The following is a 12,290-nucleotide window of genomic DNA, read 5'->3' as shown; positions in this document are numbered from 1 at the left end:
TTTGTGCCTAGTTGATTTGAAAATTAATTATATGTATCTCATTGTCCATGTAATAATTCTGCATAATTTGGATTATAATTACATTCAAAAATAAAAAAAAACACAAATTTCTCATAGAAATCAATGAATCTGAAGAAAATGTAAGTACTTTTATTTGTTATTAATTTTAAAATTAACATAATTTATAAGTTATTTTATATAATAAATGTTGCAATTAATACAGAATGCATTATTTTACTGAATTATAATAATATGTTTCATTTGTATGTCATTTAATTGCGACGCGCGTTCTCGTGTTAAATAATACAGCGTACGTCCTCCCGGGTTAACTATAGTACACCGCTAAATGTCATTATCAACCTATTTATTTTACTTCTATATGCTAAATATCTTATAACTTGACTTGAACACCGCTAAAATCATAGCTTCCATATGTATCTTGCAACTTAACTACATACACCGCTAAAATCATGACCGATTAGCCGTTGGTGAGCTTGGCGAATAAATACGCATCGGCGCCAACGGATCCTTTCCGGAAGAAATATGAAGTGATACATGTTTTAGAAAATATCTGGATGTAAATGGCCTTTATAAGCTTAAATAATGCTCACTATTTTTTTAATTTACAATTGTACAAGTTTTACAATAAATTATTTATTTATATACCGATTTATCACGTTTTATATTATCTTTTAAAGAACTCGTTTTATTCCCTTTACTTTTGTTCGTTGCTTTTAAAGACCTAAGTCCTGACATTAAAAACATCTCATATAATGTATAAAGTGTAAGTAGTCAAATTATAGTACCACTTACAGCTTTATATTGTTTACTCATACTTCATTTAATCCTCATTTCCCGAAATAATATTTAAGGATAATGAAGATTCACTAGTGGCACACACAGGAACATAGCAACATTCATAAAATATAAATTCATTTAAATTGTACACAAAACTGAACGATATAGGCTTCCTTGGGTTTATATTTGTTTTATACCTTATACAAATACTTAAAACCTTGGCAATTAAAGGTCGTAAATGATACATTTACTCCCTCAAGTAATATATAATATATAAGGATATAAGCAGTTCAGTTACAAATCAAAATAATTTTTCTTATATAAATGTACTAAAAAATATTTTTGGCGATTTTCCGCCATATCAGATAAATATAAACAGAATAAATGCTAATAAATAGAGATATAATCAGTTAGTTTACATTAGCAGCATATGGCACACATGGCGGATAACTTATTGCTTCCGGACGCCCCCCCCCGAGGGGGGGGAGGAAATACATCTGCTAAGCTTTCGAGACGTAAATAAATGCAATCAAACGAATTAATTACCCTATCAAAAGAAGTACGTCGAAACATTTAAATTAAAAAAAAAAAAAAAAACACGCATATTTTGTAAGAGAAGCAGAAATGTTTAAATATATCTCATTCTCTCTATTGCAGTATTGATTAGTGAAAATTTTACATGAATTATTCGAGAGTATTATTTTTAATACATTACATAAAATAAATGTTTAATTACTTACTTTTGACACGAGAGATGACCGTTCAGTAATTTGGACAACGATTTCTCTAACCAATGAGCGAAACTTAAAAATACTTCTCAACTACAAACCAAGACCAGTATACATATCAACACCAACTTCTCTAACACCAACAAGCCATTTTCGCCGACATGCCGCGACGAACACGAAGCAAAGTGCGCATGCGCCAACTTATCTGCACTTGACAAAAGTCAAAGTATAAGCCGGAAAGTATAAGCCAGACGGTCTTCAACCAAGGAAAAAGAAGGAGAATTTCGTATTTCGAGGCAGGGGGAAATGCGATCAGACTTTTATTTACTCGTCAAGTATTTAGTTTATAAATGCAAAAAACTACCTTTATTCTTCAGGTAATGGCAGTTGTCAACATTTTCTATACTTTTCTTTTTTAATTCACAAAACATATTAAAAACAATATAAATTAAAATAAATATGTATTTTTTGAATTTTGAAAAGAAAGGGAAATGCCCGTCTAGCAGTGATGAAAGAGGTGCATAACACGAAAAAAGAGTAGAGAACCACTGGTATAGAATTTATTTCGAGAGCAGATCAGAAGCGTAGTCCGAGATGGTCCCTGAATTTGCCACTCCTCTCGATATACAAAAAATAAATAAATAAACAGAAAAAAAAAAAAAAGTAAAATAAACATAAGGGAACTTTTGTCGCCCGGAACTATCTCCAAGTGTGCTCTCTTCTCGATATACAAGCAAATTAATTTTAAAAAGTAATGAAAAGGAAAAAAAAAACTGAAAGGTTTCAGATTTTAAATTAGGTACAAAGGGGCGTTTTTTTAACGTTTTGTGTGCTACCTTTATTTATTAAATATCATGTTCTTTGCACTTAAACCATATAACTCAGTTCAACAGCGATGTCGCAAAATAATTTTAAAACGAGCGCATCTTTAGAATTTCCGATACACAGCTCGGCGCGCTGGAGATCTGAATCTGTATCTGTATCAATCTTACTTTTTAAGAAAGAAGATGAGGACTTTGGCGAACGCCGTTTCCTCCAATCCGTGAGGGTTAATATTGAAATTAACAACAAACGGTTTTACAACTTTTTATTAAACATTCACAAACAGTCATGCCTTCTCCGGGATTCGAACCCGAACCCTTCGGCACGGTAGTCAGCAACGCTAACCACTATACCGGTTGGGTCAGCAACGCTAACCACTATACTCCAGCGTGCCGGAGATAAAAAGAGGTCTTCCCCCGTAGAATGTTGCCATTGCTCGTTTTTAAATCGTTGAGTTTGGTAATCAAAAATTCCTTAAAGTTTTACAAAATATGAAATCGATAATAAAACAAATTCCAAATTTCAAATTTGGGCTTTCAAATGTCCATATTCGCAATAGGCTTACGTCATTCGAAATTGGATGGCTCTAGGTACCGTTGTTTTATCACAATGCGAGAAACATACATACATTTATGCAGATCCTTCATTATTTAATTTCTTCAAATATAATACAGGGCGATAGTATTTGGTAGCAACGATTTGAAAAGTGATACAGCCTTTTAAAGTTTTCAACGCAAAATCGTTTATCGTTCAGCTTTAAAATGCATTCCTATTACATGCTCGGACAAGATTTCAATCATTCCAGTAAATTTTTATAGCTGTTCGGCTTTAATAATGATAATAATGATAGTTATTCAACGGTGGCCCATAGACAGCTGTTGGAGTTCAAGAACGAGGCCTTAGCATAGGTATGCAAGTAAACAACGGGGAACGCCAGAAAAAAACTGAAATGTGCATTTTATTCGCATAACTTTAAAATCTCACTAAAAGAGTCCTGATTATATAATGATTTTTTGTCTTTCGTTTATTACTTTGACTTTATTTAACGTGTTGTATGCATTTTGAAATTATTATACGCAAATAATGTTATCAAAAAATTTCGTTACTGATACATAAAAACAAGAAACGTAGCGCGAAAATATTTTCGTTAAATTTTAATTATATTCTTCGCAAATAAAATTACTGCTTTATAAGGTATTTCTCCCGCTTTCTCAGCGAGCCTTCGTGGTGTAGTGGTCAGCACACTCAGCGCGTAATTGAGAGGTCCGCGATTCGATTCCCAGCGAAGACGTTGCTAATTTTTCATCTCTCCGGCCTCCAAAAGAAAAAAAAAAATAAAATAAAAAACTAATGTCACTACAGCTTATTACGAAGCGAGCTGCATGCGGTTCTCCAGTTTGCTGGAGTAAGTTTTTATTAATTATTAAATTTTCGACCATACTACAACAAATTATGATCAAAACTTATCAGTGCTTTGCATTTTCAGTTTGTTTAAACAGCTTATGGCAAAGCACTATTTGCCTAAATTAAGAATGCTTTTAAGGGAAACTGGCTTCCATTCATGTTACACATGGAGAACACTCCTATGCAACCAGCTGAAAATTTTAATAAACTGAAATGCAGTTTTGGAAACATTGCTGTTGCAAAATATTCAAAAAGCTAAAGCGATCTTATTTGTTTAGAAACATATTTTTATTACCTTTACAATTCAATCTTTTGAGTTTCTCATGTAATGCTTTGCATAATTGCATGAATGGAATACTTTGCATAATTAATTAAGCGACTTTTTGTGTATGTGTGTGTGTGCGTGTACATATATACATTATAGTATATGTGCTTACATTTCATAAATAATTTCCTTTTCCCGAGATAAATTACTTCAAATCAATCTTCCAAAGCTTAGTTTTAGAAATATTTTTTTAAACTATTTTCAGTGTCAAAGCTTTAACTATTCATTAATGCTGATTGCAATATATGTGTCTAAACGCTGAAATATCGAATATGATATTGAGCTAAAAGGTCAGAATGCAGCCGTTTGCCATACATGTTAAGCTTGTTGATTCATTTCCTTTTTAAATAACAATTAGAAATCATAACACATATCAGAGAAACAATTTTCATATTTTCCACCATGAAATTTAATTTATTTAAATAACCGTAAATTAAAATGAAAGTGCCGTCTTTTAAGGATAAAATATGAAAGCTTTACTGTTGTCTTACCGTTTTTTTTAAATAGTATGTCGAAGACATAAATATCAATCTAGCTGAATAAACTAATTACTAAAAGAGTTATTCATAAATCCCACCATTTTAGTTTTCCTTAATTTAATTTGTCTGGTTTTATTTATTTATTTATTTTTTTAAATCAGAATTACAAAGAAGAACATTTTTAGTCTTTCCAATTCAAGTTCATTTCAGTGCTTAGTTGTTAAACACGATCAATTCAAAATAAATTGTATTGTATGCTGAGTAATTTCGTTTAAAATATGATCGAACGGCAAAAAACGTTAAGTAGTCTGTTCAGTGGAAGTTAGTGCTATTAATTAGTATGCTAATTTGGCAAACGGGTAGCCAAATTTGAGCCAATTAAAGACATCGAACTTAAGAAAAGAATAAGGCGGGCAAAATTGCGAGGTCTTGGCTAAGTGGGGAGCGTTTATTTACTTGCAACCTTTTTACTTACTTCGATTTCCCCTGCTGTGTGAGGGAAAGAAATTTTGGGTCAAAGTCCACTATTTTCCCCATTTTCCCTCCTGACTAAAATTCCACTGACTAAAAGGACACCAAACCATGGAGAACACCCCTGGGATTGATAGAATATATGATATTAAAAAATTTTTAGACTTCTATGTCACTGTGAAAATTTATACTGTTAATGGAAGTGCTGTGTATTGTCACAACTGCCAACACTTCCAGCACTCGTCTGACACATGCAAATTAAAACCCAGGTGTGTCAAATGTGCAGGACCCCATAAAACTGAAAATTTCTCTGCTAAATGTTTAGATAGTGTACGCTGTTGTAACTGCAATCAAATAGGACACACCGCGAAATTTCGTGGGTGTCCTAAATTTCCTGTATTGAATGTGTATAAAAAAACCTGTTAATAATATGAAAACTAATGGTAATGTAAACCCTGTAACAAAAAATGTTTCTGAAGTTAAAAATCCTTCTCAGCTAAATATTCTCGATGTTAAAAGCAAATCATATTCAGATACTGTTAAAAATACTCCTGTTAACAATCCTAGGTTCAATCCTCCTGTTAGAAAGAATGTTCATTATACCAACGACTCAGGAGACTCTGGTCTCAATGTATTATTAGATATGATCAAATTATTCAGAGAATTGAGTAAAATGTTTGAAGGAATCTGCCTCAGAGACATTCTTAGTAAAGTTACAGCAAAAATATCAGAGATTCAATCTACCACCAATGCTATAGACAAATTATTTATTGTCTTTTCAATATTTGAGGATATCTTTGGTGCTGTGCACAGTAATTAATAGACTCTGCTGACCATGTTTACATGCACTTTATATGTATTTACCTTTTCGTTCGCAATGTTATGTAATTATTATTCCGACCTACAATTCCATAGTTAACTGTATCCTGTAATTTCGATGTATGTTGACATCCTTGCACACATTCTAATATACTCTTACTAATTTTCTCTGTGTGAACCTCATATATGTTTTTAATGTAGTAACAAGTAATTTATATATTTTAATACAAATTAGTGATTTTTTATGAATTTTGGTAACCATTCAGGCATCAACTGATTATGTACTTAATATGAAAAATTAGCAACGCCTTCGCCGGGAATCGAACCACGGACCTCTGGAATACCAGCCCAGCGTGCAGACCACCACACCACGAAAGAACGCTAGGAAGGTGGTAGAAATACCTTATAGAGTTACACACCTGCCTTGCTCACCAGTTTCACGGCTTCGAGCGTTTTCCCATTCGATCTTCCATTAGCGTAATTCTTTCCATTCCCAGCGTGACTTATTACCATAAACTTATAAATTATAAAAAATAAAAATTATATTTTTAGGCTGTTGCCTTTTATCTTTCGAAATTTTCAATTTTTCTACAAGGGTACTACAAGCCCTTGTATAAAAATACTCTGGTGTCGCAAACACCATTCAACTGGAGCAGTAGGTAGCGAATTGACGACTAGTGGTTCCCTGGAGTCTGTCACTCTAGGCGCGATGGCGCCGATCTCTCCAAGGTTCTAGGACAGGGTTTGAACCCCTGGGACTAGCTCGACTGGCCCATAATGTGCTTAGTTCACAGGATGGGGAATGCCCGATATATCTTATCTTAGTGCTTTGTAATTAAAGCAGATGGTAGAAATTACCATTCTTTGGCAATACATTTCTTGTCAGGTATCAAATTGTTAAAGAAGCTGATGTGATGAAATCCCATCGTTTAATTTCCAAATAAAAGAACTGAAATACAATGTTTTACAATTATATACAATGAAATACAGTACTATGTGTATATATTTATAATCAAATCAATAATATATATAAAATAATAAAAGTCATGATTCGCAACCATCAAATGATATGTATATATCATTCGATGGTTGGGAATCATGACTTTGATTATTATCAAATTGTTAAACAAGCTGATGTGATGAAATCCCATTGTTTAATTTCCCAACAGGATTAGGATTATTCAATTATGGCAAAGCCCACGAGGACTATCTGCCTAAAGCGAGGGATGCCTTCGTGGAGGACTTTCTAAGGGAAACTGGTTCGTATACACGTTACACATGGGGAAAACCACGAAAACGCCCATGCAGGCAGCCCGTTCGCGGGATTCGAACCTCGGACCGAACTACCAGTGTTCAGCATCTTTACCGCTCGGCCGCTGGTGGACCCCTTAATTTCTCAATAAAAGAACTGACGTACAGTGTTATACAAATATATGCAATGAGATACAGTACTATGCGTTATATGTATGATCAAATCAATAATATATATATATAGTGCAATCAAAGTCATGATTCACAACCATAAAAAAATTATATGTGTATAGTATATGAACATAAAGTAAGAAATTTAGAACTAATGTTTCACAAAGACGAAAAGCTTGAAATTCATAGTTAATAAATGCAACAATGAATTTAATAAATGTAAAAACCAAAACTTTTAAGCAATCAATACCCCAATTCAAAAAAATTCCTTAAAGAAATTAAAAGAAAAAAGAACATAACAGAAGAGTAATTCAATCAACTTCAATGCCACTTCATCAGGAGAAAGGAACACTGAAATCAATTGAAATCTCTCTTCTACAAAAATCCTTGCTTTTCTGTATCCAGAATTAGCCGATGAACTATTTCAATGTATTTTAATTGTGATAGTTCACCCCAAAATTCTGGCCCTTCCCCAAAGCAAGGAAAAGCGCGAAAATACTAGGCATATTTATATTTTGGGTTTAAAAAATTATTTTGTAATTATATATGTTTAGGAGATGAACATGAGAAGTTCCTGCGGGCTGTTCGGTGGGTTGGAGCACCACCGGCACAGTCAACCGAGGAAGGCCTCTGTATCATGTTAAGGCGCTCTAGAAGCTGCCAGGTAATGTTGCCCGACTTGGAGTTAATGTAATTATATATATATATATATATTGGAACAGAGAATTGAGACCAATAAATTTCCTAAGACAATTCGTCTATTTAATTAAAATTTTGTAACGCAAAAGTTTCAATTGTCTGTTTCGGCGAAACGCGTAATGGAGTAAGCTTAATTCGACGTTCAACTAGAAATTTCCCTTGAAAAGGCCAGGTTGGACTTCGAGTTCAGCTAATTTACCATTTTCCGCTTTATATTTTTTATATGTTTATGTTTGTTTTATGTTTTAACTTGTTTCATCGATTGGTTTTTCTATGTTTTAACTTTTCACTTGTCACATCGATAGGTATTTACTGTATTTTTTGCCCTTACTAATTTCCAAAGATTAGTATTTTACTGTGTTTAATTTAACGTGTAGCATAATTTTTCACCCTTCGATGACATTGTTTTTTTAAAAAATGTTTTGAACTTTTCTTGGAGCCACAGATCCTGGTAACTTTTTGGTAAGCTTTCTACAATTTCTCATATCCTTAATTTTGCAGCATATTGCACAAAAAAAAAAATTATTTAGACCAAATTGGTCTTACGGTATTGTACTAACTACCTTGCTTGTTAATTATATATATGTTTCATAATTACAAAACAATGCTTTTGAAAACAAAACACAAACATGCCAAGTTATTTTCATACGGTAGGGTAACGAACTGCGCCAAATTTGATCGAAGATACCCGTCCCCTCTTATCTAAAAGATTGGGTGTTACAAAAAGTCATTTATCGCCATTAATGGGACATTCTATTGATACTGCAAGCCTTTATTTTCGTTTATCAGTTTTGTAAAAATTGTGCATGAAAAACAAATATTAATTTAAAGTTCTGCGTGTGCTAAAGTAAAAATAAATTTCTTTTACACTCATTTTAAAGTTTTATGATGCTTAAAGGAATGATGAGCCAGATCTTTTTTATTCTCTGTAAGAATTAAAAACTAGTTGTAGATTTTAGCCGTTGATATATATACATATATATATATCAGTTTTGAATTGTAAAATTGATAGACTAATGACATACACGAAACTGATACATAATCAACCTATCAAATATTGGATTTGTAGCTCACCTTAAAGAAGTTTCTTGTCTAGATAAATATTACCAAATCTTCTTAGATAGCAGAATGGTTTTCACTTTCAAATTTACCATTTTAGGTAAACAGTTCTAATTTAATTTAAAAAATTCTCTTTATTAAATCTAAAAATTGGACTTCTTAAGTCGTTCTAAATTCACACTAATATTATTGCAATATATTCCCGTTATTAAGTTTTCCATTTTTAGTCATTGAAATTATTTTAAGGTTATTTAACTTTGTTACAAATTCCATATTTTAATACTAGAAGCGTTTAAATATTTATTCTGTTTTCCACCTGATGTACTTTGGCATGCATTTAATTAATAAATTGATAATTATGAGCGTCAGCAGAATTTTCATAATTAAAAAAAAATCAAACTCCCTTATATTCATAACTTGGGATTTTCAGTTCCCTTTTAATCCATTCCTTTTTCACATATTGTTGCACTGTACTCAAGTTTTCATGCATGTAGAATTTATATACTTTGTATTGTATTTATGCCAATTTATATTCAGGGCCGTAGCTAGAGGGGGGCAAGGGGGGGCATCTGTCCCCGGGCGCAGAATCCAAGGGGCGCCAAACTGATGTTACGACATTTTAGAATTAAATGTTTTCCATCTTCGGCAAGCAGTAGGGGGCGCGAAATCTTCAGTTGTCCCTGGGCGCTGAAAACCCTAGCTACGACTCTGTTTATATTTAAATGATAATTTTTACAAATTCTTACATCACAACTCTAGTTAACAGAAGATGTTTCTAACACCTTGGCAGAGCTTAATCTTCTGCATGTAGCTTATTTTCTAACCTAGTTTCAGGCTGAATTATCTGTAAAATTAATTACTTGAAATTATTTGTTAACAAAGGTGGTCGCTACATCACGCTAATAATATTTATAACTGTTGTAATTTATAATGCAACGAGTTCATGTGATTTATAATATAATTCATTTATAATTTTTTCAGCAGTATTGAAATTAATAGCAGATACTGATAATGTTATACATTTAGATTACAATGATTTAAATTATTATAGCCTTCTTCACTCATGCTTTTATGCTACATTCCTAATATTTCATAATGGCATACAGATAAGTTTAATTCTTTCATTAAACATGTAAATCTTTAATTCAGCCCACTTTTGTTCTTACGTGCGCTGTATCTTCTATTTTCTTGAATATATTGTTTAGTCTAATTTCGAAAGGTCTTATGATCAAGCGGAAAAGTTACCCGAAAGTTCGACTCGAGTTTCTAGTCCCAGTGATCCCCCAGCTCTTTCTTTTTTTGTATTTATTTACTGTGTAAAAATGTAGCGTAAAAAATTCAGTTCATGAAGTAAAAATATTTCCTTAATTTATTCTTTAAAAATATTGCAAAAACTTTCAGCTTTACACCTTAGCATATCTTTTTACAAATCCCTCTAATAAGATTCGGTTTCGGTTTATTTAATTATGGCAAGGCACACTAGGGCAATCTGCCTAAGGGGAGGAATGCCTTCGTGGAGGACTTTCTGAGAGAAACTGGCTCGTATACACGTTACACATGGGGAAAGCATGAAAGCGCCCATGCAGCCAGCCCGTTCGCTTGATTCGAACCTCAAGCCGAACTACCAGTGTTCAGCGACTTTACCGCTCGGCCGCTGGTGGGCCCTCTAATAAGAAAAAATAAGGAAAGAAATTAACTCGGTTTCGGTGATTGATACCTAGGTGCAAATTATATGTAACATTTTTCCAAAAGCATAGAGTTTTTATATTGGATATCAATAAATCAAGGATTATTTCTCCATCTAATTTTCTTAACATGTTTATTCCAGAATTTTTTTTTCACACTGAAGCGCTTAACTTTATTAGTTTTCTATAATCATTCAATTTCTCTAGCTATGGCAACTTTGCATACCTTCTGACAAGTAGTCATATTTTTAACCACTGTTATTTTAATTCCTGTTGACTATCAGTGCATTATTCACTTGTTTCACAAATGCAACTATTCATTTTATACGCAAATCTACGTAAAATAGCAATAAAACTTAATAAGCGCGGAACAAGAACAAGTAAAAAATATCTAACATGCAGGCTAATTACCCGAATAATAACCGAATAACCGAATAATAAACGCGGAACTCCTGATCGATTGCTTGTTTTAGATTGAATGAAATTAAGCTTAATTTTGCTGTTAATTAGTTTGTTATTAATTTAATTATACGTTTTTGATTAATTATATGTTCAGATATTTCCAAGTATATAATACAAACTTTTCATCCCAATGTTTAATTTTTGGTTAAATATTTAGTGAGAGGCCTGATTGATTTAGTGAGAGGCCTGAAGTTTTTATTTATTGAGAGGCCTGATTGATAATATTAATTTGCAGTATTGTTTATCTAATTCCTTTCTTCTAGATAAATTTTAGAAAAAACTTCTTAGCATAATAATTTAAATTTATTTACAATTTATACGTCAGTGTTCCAAATGCATAGTAATGTTGTTATAATAGATTTCATGCTAAGCTTTTTATAAATTTAACTAAATTTAATTTCTGCAAACATTTACATGATTACTTTAATTAACAAAAAATATTTTTAGCACACTTTAACACACATATGGAATAATTTTTTGCACGCTAGTGAACTCTACTAAATTTTCCAGTCTAGTTCAGACATCTTGACTATTATTGATGCAATTTATTAAAAATATAATTGGTATGCTTTATAATTATTTAATTTATGATATTATTATAATAAATGAAAGATGTTTGTAATGCTAATATGTATGTTTACCAATACCTTTTATTTTCTTTGTTAGCTCTCGCATTTATTACTGTTATTCAAGTAATTAGCCTGCATGTTAGATATTTTTTACTTGTTCTTATGATATGTAATTCTATTTACTCATTTTTATTTTCCGCTTGGCTACGATTGGCTTCGAAAAGTTAAATTGTAACCCTGTAGGCAGCAGGGGGAAGAAATTTTGATTGGTGCAGTTGGACTATAGCATGACCCGGGGGGGGGGATTTTTATTAGTGCAGTTGGAGTACACCCTTTCATACATATCATTCGATGGTTATGAATCATGACTCTGATTGTTAGCCTTCTGTTTAATTTTATTTTCAAAATTATCTAAAGGGTGTTTAAAATTTTGTAAAGAGAATTTATACAAATATTTCGTAATAAATGCATAGAAAAGGACAGGGTCTGTAGTCTTCTAGATATTTATAAAATTTTATTAAATTTATTCTCATTGAATTTTATTTAAA

The sequence above is a fragment of the Stegodyphus dumicola genome, chromosome X2 (genome assembly GCF_044657685.1).
Source record: "Stegodyphus dumicola isolate Sdum_Otavi_A_Nest chromosome X2, ASM4465768v1".
Classification (NCBI taxonomy): Eukaryota; Metazoa; Arthropoda; class Arachnida; order Araneae; family Eresidae; genus Stegodyphus; species Stegodyphus dumicola.
Note: the sequence above shows the minus strand (reverse complement) of the source record.